The sequence below is a fragment of the Triturus cristatus genome, chromosome 2_2, assembly GCF_964204655.1.
Source record: "Triturus cristatus chromosome 2_2, aTriCri1.1, whole genome shotgun sequence".
NCBI classification, from domain to species: domain Eukaryota; kingdom Metazoa; phylum Chordata; class Amphibia; order Caudata; family Salamandridae; genus Triturus; species Triturus cristatus.
In genome coordinates, this window is record NC_140582.1 from 11,295,979 (window position 1) to 11,311,686 (window position 15,708).

Here is a 15,708-nt window from a genome sequence, read left to right on the forward strand (position 1 = left end):
CTCCCTGAAGATCGTAAGACCTCCGAACTTGTACCTGAGCCCTGCTGAGTGACTCGCGGCTCCCTGAAGATCGTAAGACCTCCGAACTTGTACCTGAGCCCGCTGAGTGACTCGCGGCTCCAACCGACTCTCACGGTCCCGCAGGACCCCGACTACAACATCGTATCCCCCAGCTCGAGGATTGTGAGCTGTGCGCCGGATACGTCCCTGCTTAAACCTTTACCAGAGACTGTCCCGCTACCCCCTACCCCTTCCGAGACTCTTGAGCCCGTGCTCACCTTGTACATATTTGCAGTGATAACCTACTTGATAAAGATTGTTTCTCAGAATACCCGGTGTGGTCACTCTGTGTCGTGTGGTGCCAGAAGTACGATCCTAGATACGAGATTCCTCCCCCTGGGGAGTCTCCCGCCAGTGCCCGGCTACGATACCTTGAAGGTGGGACTCAGGGTAGTCAGGACCCCTTCCGGCTCCTCTGAGGTCGCCGTCTAACATTGGTGGCAAGCGACGGGATTCGGGCCCATCACCTAGAGATCGTACCGTGAACAACGGAAGCACTACCGACAAAAATGGCAGAAGGGAGCGCCGTGACCCCTGCAGAAACCAGCGCCAACAGGGTGTTCCAGGTGGAGCAGCTAGAAGAATACACACACAAGGAGCTAAAGCAATTCTGCAAAGAACTTAAAATCGCTACCACTGGTCTCAACACTAAAGAGGATTTGCAGAAAGCACTGAAAACTTGGGTGGAGACCGGGGCCTCCCGCCCGGAAGGCACGGGGGAGCGCCCCGACGAAACCGAACCCCCCCAAAGTGGAAGCAATAGCAATCAGGTGCGAGGCATCGTACCGGACGGGGGCCTATCCCCAGAAGAGCTCGCGGACAGAGAGAGAAGCCGCAATCATGAACTCGAGTTAGCCAAACTCAAAATCGAGGGCGAATTGAAGTTAGCGGAAAAAAAGCTAGCAGTAGAGCAAATGCGTGTACAAGGCGAACTAGAAGAAAAGAAGCTCCAACGGGAGCACGAGGGAAGGAAGCTCCAACTAGAGCACGAACGCAGCTTGAAAGAAATCGAGCTCAAGGCCAGAAGCGAGGAAGGAAGGCCCCCGGGAAACCGAGAGACGGCCTCCCCAGCGGAACAGAAGGTCCACATCCCCAAGGATGTGGTCAAGAAATATTATAAAAACGATGACATTCAGCAATGGTTCAGGGCCTACGAGGTCGCCATGACCTCCCATCGGATCCCGCAGAAGGATTGGGGGGCGGGGTTGTGGGGGCGGTTTCTGAGCGAAGGAAGGGACACCCTGCTCGACCTACCCCTCTCCCTGCAGACCTCCTACAGCCACATGAAAGAGGCTCTACTCACAAGATACGGCCTCACCCCAGAAATGTACCGTCAGCGATTCCGGGACTGCCGGAAGATCCCGGGCACCACCTGGGTGGAGTATGTAAACTTTTTCAGTCGGGCCTTCGATGGGTGGATCAAGGGCAGCAAAGTCACCACCCTGGCCGAACTCACTGACCTCATGTTGTGGGAACATCTGGCTGCGAACTGCTTCATAGAACTACGTCAGCATCTGCTTGACAGCAAGCTCACAGATCCCCGGAAGCTGGCTGTGGAGGCCGACCGCTGGACCAACACCCGGGTCTCCCGGGGCATGGTAGGAGAGTACCCCCGAGCCGGTCAGGGACCACCCCGCCAGAGAGGGGGAGGGAACCAGGGAGGGCCGAGAGAGTCCCAGCCTAGCCCCCCGAAAACACAACCTCCACCGTTCCCGGCGCCCCCCCCACCAGTGACAGGGCCCCCTGGGAGACGGGGACACCGGGTGACCGTCACATGTTTCCGTTGCCAGAAACCCGGGCACTACGCCAATGACCCAGAGTGCCCCATGGCCACCCAAGTCTCCCCTACCACCCCTGCGAGACAGATAGCCAACGTGGCTCTGGGGGAGGAGGTTGAGGAAGCCGAGGAGTGGGAACCCGCAGCAATGGCCCTAGTATCCCTGGGAGATAGAGAGATGATCCCTGGTAGCCTCCTACCCTCCAACACACAGAAGTACTGGCAGCTCGTCAAAATCAATGGCCACCAGGTAGAGGCCCTGCGGGACACCGGGGCCAGTATCACCGGTGTCCTCAGGCACCTAGTCCCCGAGGAGCAGATCCTCCCCAACGTCTTTTGCCCCGTAATCTCCGCAGACAATAGAGAAAGTATGTGTCAGGTAGCCCTGGTGCCGTTTGAGTGGGGAGGGGTGGTAGGTAAACTCAAGGTGGCCGTAAGAACCTCCCAGCCGGTCGACTGCCTCTTAGGGAACGACCTAGAGAGTTCTCCCTGGAAGCACGTCGAGCGCAAGGCCCACCTAGGAATGATGGGACTCCCCGAGTGGGTGTGCGCCACCACCCGATCTATGTCAGCCCGGCTCACTCCCCGGAGAGAAGTCGAGGACACCCCGATCGAAGAGACCAGTACTGTCCCCGCCGAGGGTCCTCCCGTCCCCCCAGCAGAAGGGTCCGTCACCCCCGACGAACCCGCACCATCCGACCCCGCCCCGGTCCCCGAGTTGGGAGATCTACCCGAGTTGGCACATTGGCGCCACGAGGGCGGGCCCACTCGGGAAGAGTTTTGCCGGGAACAAGCCACTTGTCCTTCCCTGGTCGGACTGCGGCGCCAGGCCGAGGGCCAAGCCGCAGGTGACCAGACCGGGACACACCAAATCTATTGGGAAAATAGCATCTTGTACAGTGAGCAGAAGTCGGTGGAGTTGGGATCCGGACGGGTACTGGTGGTACCCCTCCGCTTCCGGGATTTCCTCCTGGGCTTAGCCCACGACGTCCCCCTCGCCGGCCACCTGGGTCAGGACAAGACCTACAGCCGACTCGTGACCCATTTTTACTGGCCTAGAATGAGAGCAGCGGTAGAGGCCCACTGCAAGTCCTGCCCCACGTGCCAGGCTAGTGGGAAGAGTGGGGGGAAGTGCAAGGCTCCCTCCAACCCTTCCCGGTCATCAGTACCCCTTTTGAACGAGTCGTAATCGACATCGTGGGACCACTGGACCCCCCCACCTCCCAAGGCCACCGTTTCATCTTGGTCCTCGTGGACCACGCCACCCGCTATCCTGAGGCTATTCCCCTACGCACCATTACGGCCCCCGTGGTGGGCCGGGCCCTGATGGGAATCTTTTCCAGGGTGGGTTTTCCCCGCGAGGTCGTGAGCGATCGCGGCACTAATTTTATCTCGAAGTATATGACGTCCCTGTGGCAACAATGTGGGGTGTCCTATAAGTTCACCACCCCGTACCATCCCCAAGGGAACGGCCTAGTAGAAAGGTTTGATAGGACTTTGAAAGGGATGATCGCTGGCCTAGAAGAGCCCCTCCGGCGTAAGTGGGACGTCCTGCTCCCCTGCCTCTTGTTCGCTTACCGGGAGGTCCCCCAGAAATCCTTAGGGTTCAGCCCGTTTGAATTACTCTATGGACACCCCGTCCGAGGTCCCCTCAGTTTGGTTAAGGAAGGGTGGGAGGCAGCACCCCAGACCACCCCCCGAGATGTGTTCCAATACGTCCTGGCCCTCCGAAACCAGACCAGAAAGTTCCGAGAACTGGCCGAGGCCAACCTGGAGGCAAGTCAAGAAGAGATGAAGCGCTGGTACGACCAGAATGCCACTCTGGTCGAGTTCCAGCCGGGCCAGCAGGTGTGGGTCATGGCCCCCGTGAAGCCTGGTGCCCTCCAGGACCGATGGACTGGGCCCTACAAGGTGGTTGAGCGGAAGAGCGAAGTCACATACTGGGTGGACGTCCAGTCACCTCGGGATCCCCTCCGGGTCCTGCACGTGAACCGCCTCAAGCCTCACTTCCAGCGGACAGAACTGAGCCTCCTGCTGGCCACCGATGACGGGGCCGAAGATGAGTCGGATCCCCTCCCGGACCTCCTGTGGGTCAAGGAGCAGGATGGCTCCGTGGAAGGAGTGAACCTCTCCCCAGCCCTCACTGCCCAGCAACAAGCGGACTGCCGCCAGCTCCTGAGACAATTTTCCGACCTCTTCTCCCTGACCCCCCGGGTCACCAACTGGTGTGTTCATGACGTGGACACCGGGGACAGCCCGCCGGTGAGACACCGAGCCTACCGGGTTCCTGACCGGGTCCGGTCCTGCATTCAAGCGGAAGTCTCGAAGATGTTGACCCTGGGGGTGATCGAGCCCTCTGACAGTCCCTGGGCCAGCCCCGTGGTCCTGGTCCCGAAGGCAGCGGCCCCCGGTGTTGCCCCCGAGCTCCGCTTCTGCGTGGACTACCGGGGGCTCAATGACGTTACCCGAGCCGATGCCCATCCCATTCCACGAGCTGACGAACTCATTGACCGACTAGGGGCAGCCCGGTTCCTCAGCACATTCGACCTCACCTGCGGATACTGGCAGATTGCGCTCACCGAAGGGGCCAAGGAGCGGTCCGCTTTCTCCACCCCGATGGGCACTACCGCTTCCGCGTAATGTCCTTCGGGATGAAAAATGCCCCGGCCACTTTCCAGCGACTGGTGAATAGGGTCCTGGCCGGGCTAGAACAGTTCAGCGCGGCATATCTGGACGGCATCGCTGTCTTCAGTTCAGAGTGGAGTGAGCACCTCCAGCACCTCCGGAGGGTGCTAACCGCCCTGCGCCAGGCAGGCTTCACAGTAAAAGCCAGCAAGTGCCAGATCGGGCAAGGATCCGTGGTCTACTTGGGGCACCAGGTCGGGAGTGGCCAGGTCGCCCCTCTACAGCCAAAGATCGACGCCATCCTGGCCTGGGAACCACCCATCACCCAGACGGAGGTCCGAGCCTTTCTGGGACTCACGGGCAAATACCGAAGATTCATTCGGGGGTATGGCAGCCTTGTCGGCCCTCTCACAGAACTCACGTCTAAAAGACAGCCAAAGAAAGTGCAGTGGACGGCTGCCTGCCAGGAAGCTTTCGATGCCCTAAAGAAGGCCATGTGTACTGCCCCCGTCCTCCAGGCTCCCGACTACGCCAAGGAGTTCATAGTCCAGACCGATGCCTCCGAGCATGGCATTGGGGCCGTCCTGTCCCAAGTAAATGACCAAGGCCTAGACCAGCCCGTCGCCTTCCTCAGTCGGCGGCTGTTGCCCCGAGAACAGAGATGGAGCACCATAGAGCGCGAAGCCTTTGCCGTGGTCTGGGCACTCAAAAAGCTACGACCCTACCTGTTCGGCACCCATTTCAGAGTCCAAACTGACCATCGGCCCTTGCGATGGCTCATGCAGATGCGAGGAGAAAACCCCAAGCTACTGCGGTGGTCAATCTCCCTCCAGGGGATGGATTTCACCGTGGAACACCGCCCTGGTACGGACCACGCCAATGCTGACGGCCTCTCCCGGTTCTTCCGCCTCAGCGAAGAGAACCCCCAAGCTGATGGGCAGTTCTCTCCGGCTTTCAGCTGGGGGGGACGCGTGTTGGACCCGGCCTCGTAGAATCTCCCTCCGTGCCCCCGCACCACCGAAACCTGGTACCTACAGCCCAAGCCCACGGCCCAGCCGAACCTCCCCACCAGGACACACGCACCGACCCGGACATCCCCGTCCCTGGCCTCTCTCCTTTCGGCCACCCCGGGCCCGCGTGCCCACTTCATGCACCAAGATGGCCGCCCGGCCCCAGCGCGACCCGGGCCTAGAGGCGCCACTCCGGCTGGAGGACATCACGCTTCCAGGGGTTGAGAGAGGGAGGAGCAGTTTCTATCGCACCTCTGAACTCCCCTGGGACGATGGGTTTCGATCGGCCCTCCGGCCTCCCTGAGGGCTGGCTCCATGCCTGCTGGGTGTCTGGGACTCCTCCCGACCCGGCCCTGAAAGGATCAAAAGACTATAGCAGGAAATCCCGACAAGCGACCCCCAGGTGACAAAGACCCCTGCCTGCACAGACTCCGGACATCAAAGAGGGGTCGACCTATAACAAGGGGTGCTCTGGGTCTGTCCGGCAGATTCGACGCTGGAACAACGAGAGCCTGCCGACGTGGTCGCGGCTCCTGGAACTTGAACCCACCTGAGCCCTGCTGAGTGACTCGCGGCTCCCTGAAGATCGTAAGACCTCCGAACTTGTACCTGAGCCCTGCTGAGTGACTCGCGGCTCCCTGAAGATCGTAAGACCTCCGAACTTGTACCTGAGCCCTGCTGAGTGACTCGCGGCTCCCTGAAGATCGTAAGACCTCCGAACTTGTACCTGAGCCCTGCTGAGTGACTCGCGGCTCCCTGAAGATCGTAAGACCTCCGAACTTGTACCTGAGCCCTGCTGAGTGACTCGCGGCTCCCTGAAGATCGTAAGACCTCCGAACTTGTACCTGAGCCCGCTGAGTGACTCGCGGCTCCAACCGACTCTCACGGTCCCGCCGGACCCCGACTACAACATCGTATCCCCCAGCTCGAGGATTGTGAGCTGTGCGCCGGATACGTCCCTGCTTGAACCTTTACCAGAGACTGTCCCGCTACCCCCTACCCCTTCCGAGACTCTTGAGCCCGTGCTCACCTTGTACATATTTGCAGTGATAACCTACTCGATAAAGATTGTTTCTCAGAATACCCGGTGTGGTCACTCTGTGTCGTGTGGTGCCAGAAGTACGATCCTAGATACGAGATTCCTCCCCCTGGGGAGTCTCCCGCCAGTGCCCGGCTACGATACCTTGAAGGTGGGACTCAGGGTAGTCAGGACCCCTTCCGGCTCCTCTGAGGTCGCCGTCTAACATCTGTTCACCACCATTGCTCTCATTTTTCTGCTTCACCCTGGTTCTGACCCATTTGTCTGCCGTCTTTCCCAATTCTTGGGGCGAGGTCAGATTAGAGTCCACCAAGTACTGGTGCAAAAGCTGGTTCTGACAATTTTTAAGGATCTGCTCCCTCATAATCAGATTTTACAATCCTAAGTAGTCATGCACCTTGAGCCATGCAACCCACCTTCCAGAGCCTTAATGGCACAATCCACAAAATCGACCCAGTCCTGGGTCTCTGCTTTCTGGGTGTCTCTGAACTTAATACTGTATTGCCAGTGGTTAAACCAAACCCATCAATGAGAGCACTCTTCAAAACCGAGTAATTATCAGCATCCTCTTCCCTAACAGTGAGGAGCTTATCTCTACCTTTATCAGCAAAGGAGAGCCACAAGATAGCTGCCCAAAGCTCTTGGGGGACCTTCTGAACTTTACAGGCCATTTCTAAAGCAGTTATCCATTTGTGGATGTCATCCCCAAGGTGGTACGGGGGACTATTTTGCTCAGGTTCCTATGGTCAGGAGAAGTTTCTCTAACTCTAGGGACACTGTTGCTGCCACCATGGGACTCTAATCCAAATTTCTTCCTAGCACTCTGAACTTCTAGGGATTCTTTGTCAAGGGCCAACTGCTCTTGCCTGAGCCTAAGCCTAGCTTTCTCAAGTTCAAGAAGTTGGTATTTCTTATCAAAAGAGTGCCCCCCCTTACTAGAGCTAGAGGTCCCTCCTGACTGTCCTGAGGCATTGGATTTTGCAGAGACGGATCTAGAGTTGTCCAGGTGGGAGTCATCAGGCTCCACCTGGTATGGGTTAGATTCTAGGTCAAAGAGCGGCCCCCTCCTGACCCATCTATAGTCCCCTGCCCACCCATTCTTTCCTGTTCATCTGACCCACTGGCTTTCCTTAGGTCATTTAACAGTAACACCTCTAGGAGGCGTTGAGTGTTGGCACTTTTCCCTGCCTTCAGCTTCCTAGAGGCACACAGGCCTTTCAGTATTTTGGAACAGAAGCTCACTGTATCTAGTAGGCAGAGAGCCACTGGCATCTCCTCTAGAAGACATACTAGGTGAGGTGTGGTGTTACACGTACCTAACCTAGTGGGAACTAAACTCTGAGGTTGGAGAAAGTGTGTGCTATACCCTTAACTTACCCAACCCTAAGTTCAGTAGTACTTACTATTCTAATCTTGTATTATATGTGCCTAGTATTAGTGATGGTTTTTCAATTAATCAACACAAAGATGTATCTGGTAAAACAATGCAGGCTGGAATCCTAACCGCTGCTTACCAATGTGAGAAGCAGGCATGGTATATGATGTCTACTAATGTAAGTGGGCACCTTGCACCAGTCCAGATAACCCTTATGGTGATTTAAGAGGTCTTAGACAACTTTGGAAAACTCTATAAGTGATAGCTGTGGAGATCAGCCTTCAGGCTAAGTCCAGAAGGAGAGGAAAGCAGCTTGTTTTACCAGAATGCAATCTTATAGTATCGATTAAGTGAAAAAGAACCACACAAAGTATTTATAAAAATATGTATTTATTATGAAATACTCTCTAACGCATACAGATATCTCCTATCCAGAGATATCCACAATGCACACAATACTTTGCAAAGAAACACAGCAAATAGCACGTAATACACAGTGGACCCCAGGGGGGGACCCAACCATATACTAAGAAAGTGGTATAAGAACCATGACTCGGGTCAAGACAATGTCGAGAGGACATGGAAGTGCTAGGAACCCAAGGAACCACCAAAGGTGAGTGACTAGGAACCCCACAGAGAGCGTCTGCAGTGTGGGAACATGACAGCGTGCTCCATACAAGTCGACGTGTAAGTTGAGGTTGGATATTGAAAGATTAAAGACTCTTCTCAGTGGATCTTGAAGAAACCCAGTGGAAGATAGAAGGTTGGAGAGCCACCCCACCGGTGGATACCCTAGTACTGGTGTTACCTACACCAGATAAGCCGAGTGCATACGTGTAAAGTGGTGTCAGAAACAGCTGTCAAACCCATTGGCGGACTTCAGGAAAGTGCTGCTGCTGACGAAGGAGAAAGTGTCCAGTGGAATCCGAAGGTGGATTCTAGATGAGAGGTACCTGCAAGCAGAGGGGACTGAGTCTATGTCACTCAGGAGTGATCAGGAGTCTTGGAAGACGAATGCCCTCCAATGTCGGATGTTGCAAGAGAGATGACGATGACCTGGATTCTGCAGCTGTGAGGATCAGGCGACGCTGAGGAAGACCAGGAGCTGTGCACGAGCTGTCTCACGAAGGATGCTGAGTGCTGAGGGATCGGCGTCTGGCGGGAGCACCAACAAGCCTTGATAAATGCAAACAATGCAGGAGCTGAAGAAGGAGTAACATCAAGACCAGCAAGTGCCAGGGGACTCACCACAAGCAGGGGAGTCAGGGCAGGCCCCAGGGAACCAGAGGAGTCCAAAAGAAGGCCGGAGGCATTGGAGTAGCGAGAGCACCTCAAGCAGCTCACCAAGTGATGCAGGCCATGATGCAGTGTGGCCCAAAATTCTGGTCACTGGAGATGCTCAAAGTTGGAGCTATTTGGAGCACGAAGATCTTCTTGGAAGGAAGCCAACAAGCCTTTGCAACTGCAAGTTGACGCGGTGAGGGGTTTGGTTATTGCAAACCCTACAAGGGATACTGGCCTCAAACTTGGGGAGAGGAAAGGGCAGGCCTCAGGAGCTGTGGAGAACCACCACCTGTGTTGCAGAGCCTTCGGAGTCCGGAAGGGAGCTCAGGATCAGCAGACTGGTCAACTTAGTTGCGGTGCCTGCAAATGCAGGGGAGTGACTCCTTCACTCCAAGGGAGATTCCTTCAGGTGTCTTTGATGCCCACAGGCCTTGGAAGGTTCCTGTATGGAGCACAGGCACAGACGATGTAGCAGAATGGAAGGGAGACGAAGTTCAGCAAAGTCCAGAGTGCCGAAACGTTCTGATCTAAATCTTATCCCACGACGAATCTAGGGACCTACACTCAGATAAGCCCTTAAGTATCCTAAGGAAAGGGTTGGGACAATCCTGGGAAGGGTCTGAACAGTGGAGAGGTTACTCCCATGTCCTTTGTCTAGTTTTGCGCCAGAGTGGGAGCCAACGGCTCCCAGGACTTGTTTGAACTGGACTATGCATGGAGACATCAAATGTGCCCCTCATGCAGACTGAGTGGCGCTGGCAAGCTCACCCACCCTGCCCCAATACACTAAATCCTGTCTGGGAGGTAGTCACACCTCCCTGTGACAGGATGTCTATTGTTCTGCCTTAGCCTGCTCGAGCTTGGTTCATCAGCAGGAGGGCAGAATCGTGTCTCTGGTCGGCAGCAACGATTTTGTGCTATCTGGGTCATGGAGAGTCTACGGTGGGCTCTTCCAGTGCTTGGAATCATACCTCCCACACCGTTTATGGTATGGGGGTATGATTCCAACATGTTTGATATCAAACATGATAGGATTCGTTGCAGCCAGTTTCGAGATGGTCATCGCGTAATTACGCAGTGCCCCTCTATATAGTATATGGATGCTTCACTGACAACCCGGGAGAATGGACTCCGTAGGCTGAAGGGGTGTCGTGCTCATGCAGGCGCACCCTCTCACTTAGAACCAAGCACCATGCCTTCAGGATTGCAAAGGCCTGCTATAGCGGTGACATAGTTTTTAAGTGCAGTAACCCTAGATTTCTGGAAACCTATATCTTTAGTAAGTGGTGCTAGCATCAGCTTACACAGGCTGCAATGGCAGGCATGTAGTTCCATTTTGAATGGTCTCCCATGTGTGGGATAAAGCCTGCTTCAGCCTGTGGGGGAACTCTGCGGTACCTATGCCCTGGGTACTTAAGTACCATATACTAGGGACTTATAAGGGTACCCCAGTATCCAATATGAAATGCACCTAAGTACTAAATATACAATTTAGGGAGAAAGCAGATAGACTGGGGTACTTATTAGAAGGATCCCAGTGAGACTAGTCAATAACAGCTTAGCACCAGGCAAAAAGTGGGGGTAACCATAGAATCAGATCCTACTTTCCTACAGACTGAATAATGGATGAAAGAATGAATGGATGCCACACCCCCGGGTGACTCAAACCACCATCCCAAACTGACACATGACGTCAGGCCGGAACCGCATGTAGGAGAGTAGGGTCTGCAATCCTATGATCACCCAGATTTTTTGCTTTTGCTTCATTGGTTTACGACTTTCCCCGGCTGCGGGCCTGCCAATCAGACCCACAGCCTAGCTGTTCTCTCTCGAAATTAACACACATGTACATTAGGTGCATCCACTAATTGGAACTGGGCCGCCTTATCAGTCCCTGTATCAGCATACCACAGGTATCCAGGGCATCGGTGTACCCAGGGCCTACCAGGGGCTGCAGCATGTATTGTGCCACCCCTGGATGGCCGCCCAAATCTGACACAACTGGCTGCACGACAGCTGGGGCAAGGTGGTGTAATCACCCGTTGCTGTAGGTGTAGTATTCCTATACCTAACCCTAAAATGGACGCATGGATTCCTGTCAGTCACTCCTATGGCAGGCCTTATCAATCCTGAAGGCAGAGTGCTGGGAATCATGTGAGATGGTGCTCTGGCGCGAGCTGAGCCCGTCGACGGCTTGCGGAACCAAATCCTAATAGCCGTTCCATGGTGACGCGGGCCAACTCCTTTAAAATGCATTATAACCCTTGCGGTTATTTGCTAACTTTGGCATCGCCTCACCTACACATGTCGAGTAAGGTGTCATACGAATTGGAATACGAACCCCTCGCCAATTCTGGCGACGGGGTTAGCATTCCCCCCTTTTAGAGGGGCATGACATGGAAGTAACCTTGAACCCCGGTTAAAAGTTGACTCAAGCCTCAGCATCACAAAATGGATGCTGCCACCAGACACAAGTCTGACCTCCTGCTGCTTGGAGACCTTCCAGCGAGGGGAGCTTGGACAAAGGGTTTCCTGTCAAGGGCGGTGTTAGCACCATCCCAGACAGGGTTTGTGTATCCCAGGTAGGCAGGGCTGAAAGGAAGGTGATTGCAAGTGGCACCCCGGTGCTCACTGTGCATAGCCCGGCTCAAACCAGTTTCGGGGGCACACCAGCCCCTGAGCTGGGGCGAAACCGGACAAAGGATAGGGGTGTAACCACCCCCCTCCTGGCCCCACCCATAGGTAGGACCTAGTCACGGGCCAGCCCCTTTTCTTAGAATAAAGGTAGGAGCGAGTCCCCTTCCCAAATTGGATAATTCTGAATCTTGAACTACTTTCCACGAAAGGAACTCTTGACTATTTCTGAAGACTCTCCCTTGTGGCTAAGGAGTAGCCACCCTGCACCAGCAGGCACCACCTAAGCGCTTGCGGTTTGCTGTACGTCTCTCCCACGGATCAAGACTGCCCAGCTCGACGAGACCCGGGTTCCCTGCCATCTCTGACCTCTACCTACATCATCAGCCCAGCTGAGATTCGTAGGTGTGACGAGACCTGCGGGACCGGCCATCTTCAGAACCTGCACGACGCTTATCTAGCACGCCCACCGAGGGACCCTCGAGTGAGTGCACCTAGGGTTTGAGAAGCCCTAACCCTGAGCGGCTCCAGCACCGAAGTCTGCCTCCCCAGCATCCACGAGATCTGCGTGGGGGCCCTTCTGCTCCTTACTGCTCACCGCGTTGTCCGACCACTCGCCGACCGGCTTGTGGCCCTCTTCACGACGCACCACGACAGACTTTCATCACTGGTCTGGTTGCTCCAGACTGGCTCTTGCTCCCCTTCAACAGAGGAGTACCTCGGACCCTCCTGGTCCACTCCCGACGCCATCTTGACTCCACCGCGTGGGTTTGCCACTGCCAAGACCTGCTGCCCCATTCCTGGGCCCAGCATCATCGACAGCAGACACCTTCGTGGGACAGCTCGCCCTCCCTCCGGGTCGCCGCCGCGCCTCCTGGTCTGAGGAACAGCCGAGTCCGACGTCATCCACTCATCTGGTCGAGGTGACTCCAGCCGGTACCTTCCTGGTACCCACACGATCGCTGGCTAGCGGTTGAGAACTGAGTCCCCTCTGCTTTCAGGTTTCCTTCATCACCGATCCAGGCTTGGATCTCTCTGAACATCGACACTGGTTGCCTGCCAGCAACTTCTTCTTTCAGGCTCCTGAGACTACAACGAGGACTCCCGACATCTTGCTGAACCCCACGCAGCCGCAGCCTCGGGGCTAGGTAACTCGAGCATCTCGGTGCTCCATCGTAGGTTCACTCTACAAGTGTCCAGTTCCTTTTTCGTTTAGTCCCACTGATCGGATTCCTCCGGAATCAGTAACTTTAAACTATCTAACCTTTCCCATTCCACTTGCAGTGTATATGGTTTCGTGCCCTTCGGGCACTTGTGTAAATTGTGCAACCAGAAGTATTTCCATAAGAGTTTTGTAGTGTGCTTAGCTCTCTGACTCATAAAGAGCCAGGGTAGTCTTGTTATAAATACATATCCTTTATTTTCATAACAACTTGTGTGGTGTCCTTTCACTTGGTGTTCAAGGGGTATATGTGATGGTAAACAGCTGGCTTAACACGCCCTCTAGAGTTTAGCCTAAAGACTGCTCGTATCCACGCTACTAGGATAGCTGGTCTATAAGGTTGACTTACAACCAATCATCAATAAGGGTCGTTTGGAATGATACACAGTGATCACTAGAATAGTGAACACTACATATCAGGCCAACTTCTCACACCGCAGAACTCAGGCTTGAAATGCTCCTTCTGCCTGCCAAAAAGCAGAAATGAATTCCTTGTATGGCACAGTGGTACAACAAGAGACATTGTGGCTCTGGGCGGCGCTGCTCTCATGGCACCGGGAAACAACACCAGCAGCTCCCACCTGCCCAGAGGCCATGAAAGATGCATTAAGGCACAGCTCTGTACAGCCCTTCAGTGGGGAAAGGTGGGCAAGACAACATAACCTGCACTTGCAGACAACAGCACCGACTTGACTCGAGTCCCTTCCACCAACAAATGTTTTTTTCTTTTAAAATTTTGCAAACCTAAGAATATTGCGCCCATAATAACCAACCCTGTGGCCCTTCCCACGCCACCCCACTGCCCACCAGTATGGATGACATCTGACTCTTACACCTTGTCTTAAGTAACATTTCCTATACATTGACTTTCCAATTTATGAGTCATTGTCTCTATATAATATGTGTGCGATGTAACGCACTCCGACATCCTGCTGTAATACTTCGGATGAGTAGCTCTCATTTCGATTTAGATGCCACGCAAAGCCACGTTGCATGGCTTTGAGTGGCCTCATAAATCATAACTAAGGCGGTGCATTGCAAATCGCTACTTTGCCTTTCTCTGCGCCCCGGAGGCGTTCTATGGGTGTTGCAGTGGGTTTCCCACGCAAAACCAATGGAATTTGACCCTGCCCCAGATTTACAAAGTCATGACAACCTGGAGAAGCACCAAATTCATACGCTTCTCAAGATGATGCGTAGCAAGGAGAAATATGTTCATTTATCCTCGTTATTTCCTCTGTGTGCTACATTCTGCAGCACACATAGAAAAGAAAAACACCTATTAACATTATTTTTGTGCCGGAAGGTGCACCTTCCTGCACAAAACCAAACCTGCATGCAATGGAGCCATCCTTGCACCAGGGTGCAAGGGTGCCTGCGTTGCGCTAGGCTGCAGAAACAGCACCAGTGCAAGGTGAAAGGACAGAATGCGCCATATTGCAAAAACTTGATGCATTCCTGCCCTTTCACTTTAGCATAGGGCACTGCCCTATGCCAAAATCCCATAAACAAGCCACTAAGAGGTAGAACAGCTGTCATGTGCACCCTAAATGTGTCCTAGGTTATTATACATGTAGAAGCATTATAGACTATTAAATCAAATTCAAGACATTTTTATACAGTGCTCATGTATTTCAAGGTGCTGTCATGCGCAATAATAAAAGGAGGTATGGTCAAATTAAATTTTGCTTAGGATCACACCATTTAGTCAAGCAAGAAAGCTGGGATTGAACTTAGTTTTTCTGGTTTCTCATTGTGAATTTCAGACACTAGATGGCTATTATTTTCTCCTGTTTTACATCACAGGTCAATGCTTTGTTATTCATTCTTGCTGCATGAGGTTACAGTGTGAGTGTCAGTGAAAAGCCTCAAGCAATCTTGGTTCTTTTTGGTCTTAAGGGTCTAAGAGGACCTGAATGTGAACCGGTGCAAGGCATCTGTCTCAAGCTTGGCTTGAACCTACAGTCACTCAGCCAACTCTGCAGCCCACCGGACATGGATTTAAATTTGAATTCCAACAAAGATATCTTAACTTTTCATCCTTCTGGGATCGATAAAATAGCTAACCCATGTAGGAGGCTGGCTCTGTATATACTATGCCAAAGTAAGGTATAGTGAGCACAGAGTCCAGTGGAACCCCAAAGGTAGGCAGAGGTAAAGTTAGATAGCACCTCACTCTCTATTTGTGGCAGTGTGGTCGAGCAGTAAGGCTTTATCACAGGACAGTGTTAAGCATTTGTTGTACACACTCAGTCAGCAAATAAATTCACACACTCAAAGCTTGGCACAGGTAAGTGATAAGTACTTTGCAGTAAATATACAGATGAAATGCAGTATGGATTGTAATGGTATATGCACTTTGTTTTGACTTACAGTATTGTTGCAGAGAAATGCAATGGTTTGTAAATAAAGTACATAGACTTGAATGGGCTTTTCAGCAAAATACCAGGTGAGTTATTTTTTGGATTACTTTTCTTACTCAGTGTAGTATACCTGGATACTATTAATCACAAAACGGTTGAGGCAGACATAGGTATTCTTTAAACATGTATTCACAGAGTCAAATTAAATATAAATTCAAAAGTCCACAAACAGATCCAAGATGTAATTCGGTTTTCATTATTTATTTTTCTTTCTTGTATTTTCCATATGACATTACATAGACATAACAGCCGACACGTG